This window comes from Petaurus breviceps, unplaced genomic scaffold (genome assembly GCF_028583685.1).
Source record: "Petaurus breviceps papuanus isolate PSGF00001 unplaced genomic scaffold, PetGlider_PUasm1.0 90630, whole genome shotgun sequence".
In the NCBI taxonomy this organism is placed as follows: Eukaryota; Metazoa; Chordata; class Mammalia; order Diprotodontia; family Petauridae; genus Petaurus; species Petaurus breviceps.
This window is the reverse complement of record NW_027187291.1, coordinates 3743414-3752490: the sequence shown is the minus strand read 5'-3', so window position 1 is coordinate 3752490 and position 9077 is coordinate 3743414.

Below are 9077 nucleotides of genomic sequence, written 5' to 3'. Positions count from 1 at the left end.
GACTCTTAGAGGTCATGTCTATACAGGCTCCAATTATCTGGATGATATCCCAGGGAATTGGGCAAGTCTTGTATAAAATCCTAGGCAGCTACCACCCATATTGGGTTTGAGTAACTTGCTTCTATAGCTATGTAGACTCTGCCCCTCTCCATCATCTCTTCCCACCTCCTATAATAGGTTTAGGGAACTGGGGAAGAGGTGTAGGCCTGTCCTTCGAGCCCCCTCCCCATGTCTATATTCCCCCTTTTCCCACCTGCAAGTAATTTAGGAAATGAACTGGTAGTTAAGATTCCATTGTGGACTCAGCTGCCCCCAAATCCCTACAGATCTGTGTGTATTTGGGGGCCCCTCCCCTAAGACCCCCTTGCCCTCTTTCGTCTTCACAGCAGCAAATTACTTGTAATTATCTCACATTGAAAAGCCTTCAGGAGCTGCTCCCAAAATTGCTTTAATTGAATTTCATTTTAGTGTGTGTGGGGGGAGGGTGAGGATGGGGGTCTGGGGTGGGGTGAGAGTCTTTGTCTTAAAATAGCGTATGGGAAGGGGGGGGGGAGGATCAACCCAGTCCCAAATGAGATGAGAGAACCCAAAGACTTCTCCAATGTCAAACACCCTCTAGTTTAATAGAAAATGCCAATTATTCCCTTCTCCTTGGCTTCCAATATCATCTGCATATGCAAATAAGCCATGTATTGGCTGGTACTCCTCTCTTTTTAAAAGCCTTGGGTTCTCTAACAAAGGGGTTTCTGGAGTGCTTGTTGGTTGTATTTTTTTCCTCAACCCTCCTCTCCCCTCCTGTCCCTAATGGAATAGATCTATATTACCCAGAAGAAAGTAGTATTTGGATATAGATAAATTAAGCTGATCAACTCACTACATCCTTTCTCCTCCACCCTGAAAATTCTTCTATTGAGATGTCTACATGCCTAGTCACTATCTGTAGAAGCCTAGGGTCTCTCCCTTCTGCATACTGAGAGCCTTAGACTTTTAATGGGCCAGAGTAGTATGGGCACCTAGAAACAGGAAGAAGTTAGGAGTCAGGAAAGCCATTATGAGGCTCTCAATTTCAGGACTGTAGTAGCTCCAAGTTGGCTGATTCCCTTTTTGGAGGCAGTGGAAATGGGAGGGACTTGGATTCAGGCATTTGAATTTAAATCCTTATTACCTATATGAACTTGAGTCAATCATTATTTAACCTCTTTGTGCCTCAGTTTCCTCAAATGTCAAATGAAGTGGGTGGACTGGATGTCTTTGAAAGGTCCTTGCCATATCTAAATCTGTGATCCTAGTATCTCTCAGGACTTCAGTTTCCTTTTCTATAAAATGAAGGTAGTTGGACTAGAAGCTACCTTCCTTTTTTTAGCTCTTTGGAGCCAAGGGGCGTAATTGTGGGGGGAGTGTGTGGAGGGGCCTGTCAGGAGTACACCAGCTTGGAGGGAGGAGTAAAACTCTCCTCTACTTAAGTTTACAGCCTCTGCTGTTGTTTTAATGATGAGATACATGTTCGGCTGTCCAATTAACCTCAGCTTTGGAGGCTTTCCGAGAGCCAGTGGTAGATTTTATCTTGGGACCTGTGGAAAGAGATGCCCCCAACCTGGAATGGGGAGCTGATGTTATCGGCCTCTCAGGGAGAGGGTGAGGGACCTGCTCAAGGTTGTGGGTGCAGAGATAGAGGAGGAGGCCTGGGACAAAGAAAGGAAAAGGGGGAGGTTGAGGCAAAGAGCCTTCTCCCTTTGGCTTCTCTTCATTTCTCTGCTCCTGCCCACAGTCCTCTCTCTGGGTAGTTGAAGAACTGAATTGGGATTGGCTGAAGGAGTGGGGAGAGGAGGTGGTGTGGTGGAGTTGGGTGTCATAGAGACAGTCCCCTTCTAATTCCCAGATGAAGGAGTCTCCAGGGGTCTGGCCAATCTCTGTTTCCAACAGCTCTGGGTCTTTCCATGCACAGGGAAATGGGTCAGATTTCTTGAATCATTCTTCAATTACCATGAGATGATGGGTCCTTGCTTTCCTACTTCATTTAAGTGTGGCTGTTAGGGGAGTGATTCCCTGTGTCTCCCAGGGAGATCTTGAATCAGAATATTAGAATCAGAGTATTAGATCTGGGAACAACCAGTCCATATGGGCCTTGGATGTTTCTCATATGATCTTAGGATTTAGAGGTGAAGGAAACCTTAGACAGCATCTGTCCCAACCCTTTCCTTTTACAGAGGATCAGAGAGATGAAATGCCCACACTCCATATACATAGGAAATAACAAAGCTGAGATTCAAATCCACATCTTCTGCTTCTAAATTTAGGGCTCTTTCAATGGCATCATAGAGTCTCTCTTAAGAACTTTGGAATAGGGGCCCAGTGAATAGAGCACCTGGGTTTGGATCCAGTCTCAGACATTTAACACACACAAAAAAATAGCCGTGTGACCTTGGGCAAGTCACTTAACCCCAATTGCCCTCCAAAAAGCCAAAAAAAGTATTAAAAAAAAAAAGAAATTTGGAATTGATTTGTGACATAGGAGACACTGGCACAGGACCACCCAGCATGGCATGCCCACATCAGAGAAGGCTCTGTACTCTACAAACAAAGCAGAACTGAAACAGCTCAAAGGAAATGCAGGAGGCACAAATTTAGAGAATCCGCCCCAAATGTTCACATGGACTATTTGTGCCCGACCTGTGGCAGAACATTCCGAGCCTGTATTGGTCTGATCTGCCATAGTAGAACACACTGTAACTTGACTTTAGCATACTGATGTCATTTTGGTCCTTTTGAAGAACGAAGGACAATTACTACCTGTTGAACAAAGAAAGAAGCTCCGCATTTTTATTTCACATTGGTCAGGGGCTGAATGGTCAGTACCCATGACCTGGATTTCATCTGGGTTAAATGTTTGCCATTCCTCACACCTGTGTTTTAAGTCCATTCAATTCAACAAACATTTATTACTTGGTTATTACTATATGTAAAGACCAAAAAAAAACTACTAGTTCCTAAACCTCCCCCCTACCCCAAGCTTACTTACATCATCCTGAGGGTGGGGTGGAGTGGCAAATCAGCTTATACATGAATAAGGAAATAAATAAAATAACATAAAGCAATTTTTTTTTAGAAGGAAAGCATGCTAATAACCAGGGAATCCGTTAATAGCTGATGGGGGGAGGGGAATGGGATTCAGGAAAGGCCTAATGTTAAAGTGGTACCTAAGCTGAGCCTTGAAGGAAGTGAGAAATTCTAGGAGGCAGAGGTAAGGAGGAGGTGCATTCTGGGCAGTGGGGACAGCCTATGAAAAGTCATGGCTTTCCATAAAAAACATGGCATTCCATAAAGTAGGAAACAGAGAGTATACAAAAAGGAGTAATATGAAAATATATGTGGAAAGATGGCGGGGAGGGCGGCTAAATTTCAGAGAACTTTAAACATTAGGTTGATGAGTTTCTATTTGGGGAAAGGGGAAGGGAAAAGGAACAAGCATTTCTATAGCATCTTCTACTTACTAGGCACCTTGCAAAGAAGCACTTTTCACAAATATTATTTGATATTTAGTCCTAAATAATGGTAAGCAATAAAATGCTATTAAAGGAGATTAAAGAAAAGTACGAGGGAGTCGTGACTGAGCATGTCTGTATTTTAAGAATATCAATTTGGCAGCTATGCAGAAGACAAATTATAGAAATCTAATCTCTTCGATTAGAGACAGAGAGAGAATAGAAGTCTGGATGAGAGATGAAGAAGGTCTGCATTGTCCTATGGGCAAAATAAGAAAAAAATTGGAGGCTAGTTGAATCTGTGCAAGATTTGTCATCCAGGTTCTTATTCTGTCTGGGGGATATATCTTTACCAAGTCCTTCCCCCAGACACTAATTTTCTCTTATTATCATTTCTCTCTTCCCTAGGAGTGACCCATAAAATGTTTTGCATAATTGCACATTTATAACCTATATCAAAATGCTTACTATCTCAGGGAGGGGAAAGGAAAGGGAGGGAGAAAAGAATTTTAAAATTGTTTTTATGTATAATTGGGAAAAACTTCCAAAAAAAATTTTCGGGGGAAACAATTGAGGTTTGCTCAGAATCACACAGCTATTAAGTGTCTGAGGCTAAACTGGAACTCAGGTCCTACCTGACTCAAGGTTGGTGCTCTATCCACTGCACAACCTAGATGTTCCCGAATATATATTTTTTAAAGAGTGATGCCCCTTTCCCCCATATCAACTACCACAGGCCATAATTATCTCCCCTGGATATCCCTATCTGGCTCCCTGGCTGTTTCTTCTTGTAGGAGAAAGAGATATTAGGAACTGAGGTGGAAAAATACTGGGGAAAGTTGCAGGACACCTGGGAATACTGGCCTTTTTTGTACTACAGGGGGAAAAGTGTACTCAGAGTCTTACATTTGGGCCTAGGGCTATTGTGGAATGAGGGCCAGGACTACATTACTGGTTGGCCAGATACTGTGTAGTATTTCTTCCACTGAAGCACTAGTAACCAAGGAGATCATTGGAATATTCTAGTGAAGGATTCTGAGCCCCAACTTCTAGAAGGAAGAGAGGGAAGTATAGAGGGAAGCAACTTACTTGAGTGGAAGTCAGAAGGTACCAGAGTGTTTAAGAGAAACAGGAAAGGGTGCAGTAACAATTTATTCTGTTTCTGGGAGACGAGTCAGGAAGAAAGTTCATCAGACTGTCTATACTGCCAAGATTCTCCCCCCAAACAGCCAAACCCATTCTGAACTGTCCTTTGTCACTTCAAAAGTAAAGGCAGGAAAAAAGACTGAAGGGAACATGGGAGCATCTTCAAGTATATTTAGGAAGAGTTGTTTTGTGGAAAAAGAATTAGTATGATAATTTAGAACTGGAAGGGACCTCAGAGGCTATTAAGTCTAACCACCTTATTTTACAGATGAGGAAACTGAGGCCCCAGAGAGGTTAAGTGATTTTCCCAGGGTCACAAAGCTAGTAAGTGTCTAAGGCAGGATTTCAACTTAGGTCCTCCTGATCCTACACCCAGACCTCTAGGTCTGAGAGAGTAGAACTAAGAGAAGTGTGTGAATATAGGGAAGATAGGTCTGCTCAACTTTTAAAGAGCCAATTTCCTAATAACTAGAATTACCCCAAAGGAGAATAGGCTGTCAAGTGAACTTCCTTTCCTGCGACATGCTTAAGCAAAGCTTGGAGGATTGTCTAGCTGTCAGTATGTGAGGGGATTCCTGTATGGGATGGAAGGGTGGTCCATATGACCTCAAAAAACCCTTCCCACATCACTGAAATTCAGTAATTCTATGATCTCAGAGAATTCTGGGGTCAGACTATGGGTGAAAGAAGGCCAGGTAACTCTCCCATTGATGGACAAGGTGATATCTACACCAGCAATCTCTAAGTGTGGTTTCATAACACCCTCCCTATGGATGACACAAAAATCCAGATTCTCTAAACTGAAGTAAATGTGTATGTTAATTACATTATCTTGTTCTAAGCCTCCTTTTACACCTCAATGTTGCATGGAAGTGACCTCAGTTTCTTGTAGACTATGCCCATGGAACCCAGGTCCTGCTAGACCCAGGTCTTGCTAAGTTAGACAGACCCAGTGACAAACTGTCAATTGAAAACTAGCCCAGTTAAAATGGGAAAGGGCCCCCATTACTTTGACCACCGAGTGATGAATATTTTTGGCCACAGCAACTCATGAAGACTTACTAAGACAGAGAGAAGTTAGAAACCTAAACCAGTAGAGAAAAAAAGTGTTTACCTAGCTGGACCGTCTGTAGTAAGATATATCTGCTGCACTATTCTGGGAATGGGTTAGGGAATTCAAACAAATACCTTTGGAATGGATTGTGAGCTCATAGAGCTAGGGTTGGAAAGGGCCTCTAAAGCCAGCTAGTTTCAACTCCCTCACTTTAAAGCCCAGGGAGTTAAGTAATTTTCCCCAAGTCAGGAGGCATTAGAAGTAAGAGATAGGATTGCCTTCTCCTGGGTGAGAGGTAGTGTGGAATAAAGAACAAAGAACACAGGGAGATTCATTCAGGTTTCACCTCTGACATTTAGACAAGTCCCCTGAATTCTTATTTTTTTTTCCCTCCACTTTAGTGTTTTATTTTTTCTCATATGACCTCTTATTTCTTTTTTTCCCCACTTAATAGTATTTTATTTTTCCAATCTGACCTCTTATTTCTCTAGGTAATTCTTTAAGACTTAAAAACTGCAGCTCTTTAGGGTTACAGAGAAGGTACCAATCTATATTGGTAGAGGGATTTTCCTCACCTGGGAGTTCCCAGTGAAAACAGAGTCCTAACCCTCTCACTCCAGAGCCAATGGTTTTTCCACCATATTGAGCCCCCTTCATTTTACACTAGGGGAAGCTGAGTCCAATACATGTGAAATGATTGACTGCACAGTAATAAGTAATAAGTAATAGAGTAGGAATTCAAATCCAGGTCCTCTGATTCCAAATCTAGGATCCTTTCCATAATACCATCTTCCTTTTATAACTACAAAAAGAAAATAGTCAATGTATTAATAGAATCTCAGAATAGAAGAGATATACCTTCTCCTTCAGGAACAAAAAAATCGAGATTGTCAAGAGAAATAATAAAAAAAAAGATGTGAATGAAGGAGGAATAGCACTTCCAGACCTCAAACTTTTTATGAAGTAGTAATCATCAAAACTTTTTGGCAAAAGGTTTTGGTTAAAAAAAAAATGAGTACATTGATGGAATGGGCTAGACAAAGAGAGTCAGAATAAGCGTAGGAATGCAATTACCTAGTGTTCAATAAACCCCAAAACATAGATTACTTTGTAAAAAATTCTCTATGCCACAAAGATTACTGAGAAAACTGGAAAGCAGTCCAACAGAAATGGGCTTAGACTAACATCTTACACCTTAAGCCACAATAAATTCAAAATGGGTATGTCACTCGATTGTTAAAGATCCTACCATAGAAAATTAAGACAAATCATATAGGGACAGCTAGATGGCATAATGGATGAAGCAGCCATCCTAGAATCAGGAGAACCTGAGTTCAAATCCAGCCTCAGACACTCACTATCTAAGTGAGATAGTGAGATGATAGGCAAGATAGACTTGCCCTTGACCCTGGGCAAGTCTTAAAAAAAAACAAAAAAGATTATTTAACTTTCATAGCTATTATTTGGGAGTGAAATCTTAACCAAACAAGGAATGGTTAACTATAAAAGACAAATTAAACAATTATGATTTTAAATAAAATTGGAAAACTTTTGCCCTAACAAAAATAATACAACCAGAGTGAGATGGAAAGTAGTTGACTGGTGGGGTGGGGGTGGGGATAAGGATGGGGAAATCTTTGTATCAAATATCTTTCATAAGTATCTGATATCCCAGATATGTAGACAACTACAAAAATATAAGTCCAAAAGCTATTCCCCACTAGATATGTGATCAAAGGAGATGAATGTATATAGTTCTCAAAAGAATTGCAAACTATTATCAACCACACTTACCCAAAAAAAGGACATCAAGGTTTGAAAAGTCACAAAGATGATGGTTGGCATACCACCTCTTCTGATTTGATAGAAATTTATAGATATTGCTTTTTTGTTTCTTTTTTAAAATTCTCTATTATGAGTGAGCAGAGCTCCTTTTGATGTTATTGTTTTTTGCTTTTCTACTTCTAGACTGTCCTTCACTGCTGTGTATTTGCATTCCCAATCTATTGTTCTCTCCTTTCTTTAGTGAGGCTTGCCATGGAAGATTCTAGTTTTTCTCTTCTGCCCATTATTTTCACTGTTTAGGTCATAAATTCTGCTCTCATAATTCTCATTTTTTGTCTGAGACACTCAGGAACAGTATGTTGAGGTTTCATGTTCTCCTCACTTCCACAGGAACAGATCTTCTATCTAATCAAGGGTTGGATCATTTTCTTTTCTGTTCTTTTTTTTGCCTTTTGGAGGGCAATTGGGGTTAAGTAACTTGCCCAAGGTTACATGGCTAGTATTTTTGTGTGGGTGACTCACAGGATCATTTTCTTTTGATTTGCAATATTTATTCATTGATGCCAGAACTCATTTGCTATATCTAGAGACCATACTTCCTACTGTCATTACTGGTTTTGCTGATGATTTATCCGTTAGTGTTCAAGGTCTTTGAACTTTCTTCTTACTAAAACCTTTTTTAAGTTCAGCTTCTCCTCCTCCTCCTCCTCCTCATTTTCCCTCTCACTTTCTAACTCCATCCTCTCTGAGGTTTTCTTGGGGGTTGGATCTCACAACATTTCAGTTTCCTCCTGTGGAGGGCAATTCACAGTTCAGCAGCCTAAGTCTCTGTCCCAACTGACTTTTGGGTGGTCAGTACCAGCCTAGCTAGATGCTGTGCCCCTTCCTTCATCCTTGGTTGAGTACTTCACCCCCTCTCCCCACATATATGGAGTGTCTTTTCATAATATCCTGTCCTGTTCTCTCTGTTCCTTAGTTGTTTGCCCCCAACAGTTTAGATGCTGCAGTATTGGTGCTACAGGGTTGTGCCTGCAGCAGGCTTTTGTTTCTGAAAGGCTATTTCTGCTTGACCGTCATGTAGAAGCTAGAGCAAATTTCTGCTGCCTAGAACTGGGGCCTCTGTGGTATAGGAAAGAGTAGGGACCAGAGCACAGAAGTGGGTTGTTATGATTGCACTTGTATAGACAAATCAGATTGTTTGCCATCTTAGGGAAGGATAGGGGAGGGAGAAAAAATTTGGAACTCAAAATCTTATTAAAATTGAATGTTGAAAGCTATCTTTACATGTAATTTGAAAAAATACTTACCAAAAAAAAGGAAAAAAAGAAGTGGGCTGTTATAAGTTTGTGTCTTCAGGTCTTCAAGTGGAGCCTCCATGCTTGATAAGGAGGTTGGGGAGTCTGAGGTGCCAAGGTCAACTCAAGGTCATGGGTTTGTTGTGTTGTTGAATTTTTTTTTTTAATTCTGGGTGTCCTAGACCACGGAGACAGCAGGTTTTGGGTTTTGTTTTTTCTTAAACTTTTGTTGCATGATTTGTTTCGGACACATTTGAGTGGTCATGGAAACCAATGAAAATGTCTGTTCCTCCATTTTGTTACTCATATGATCTA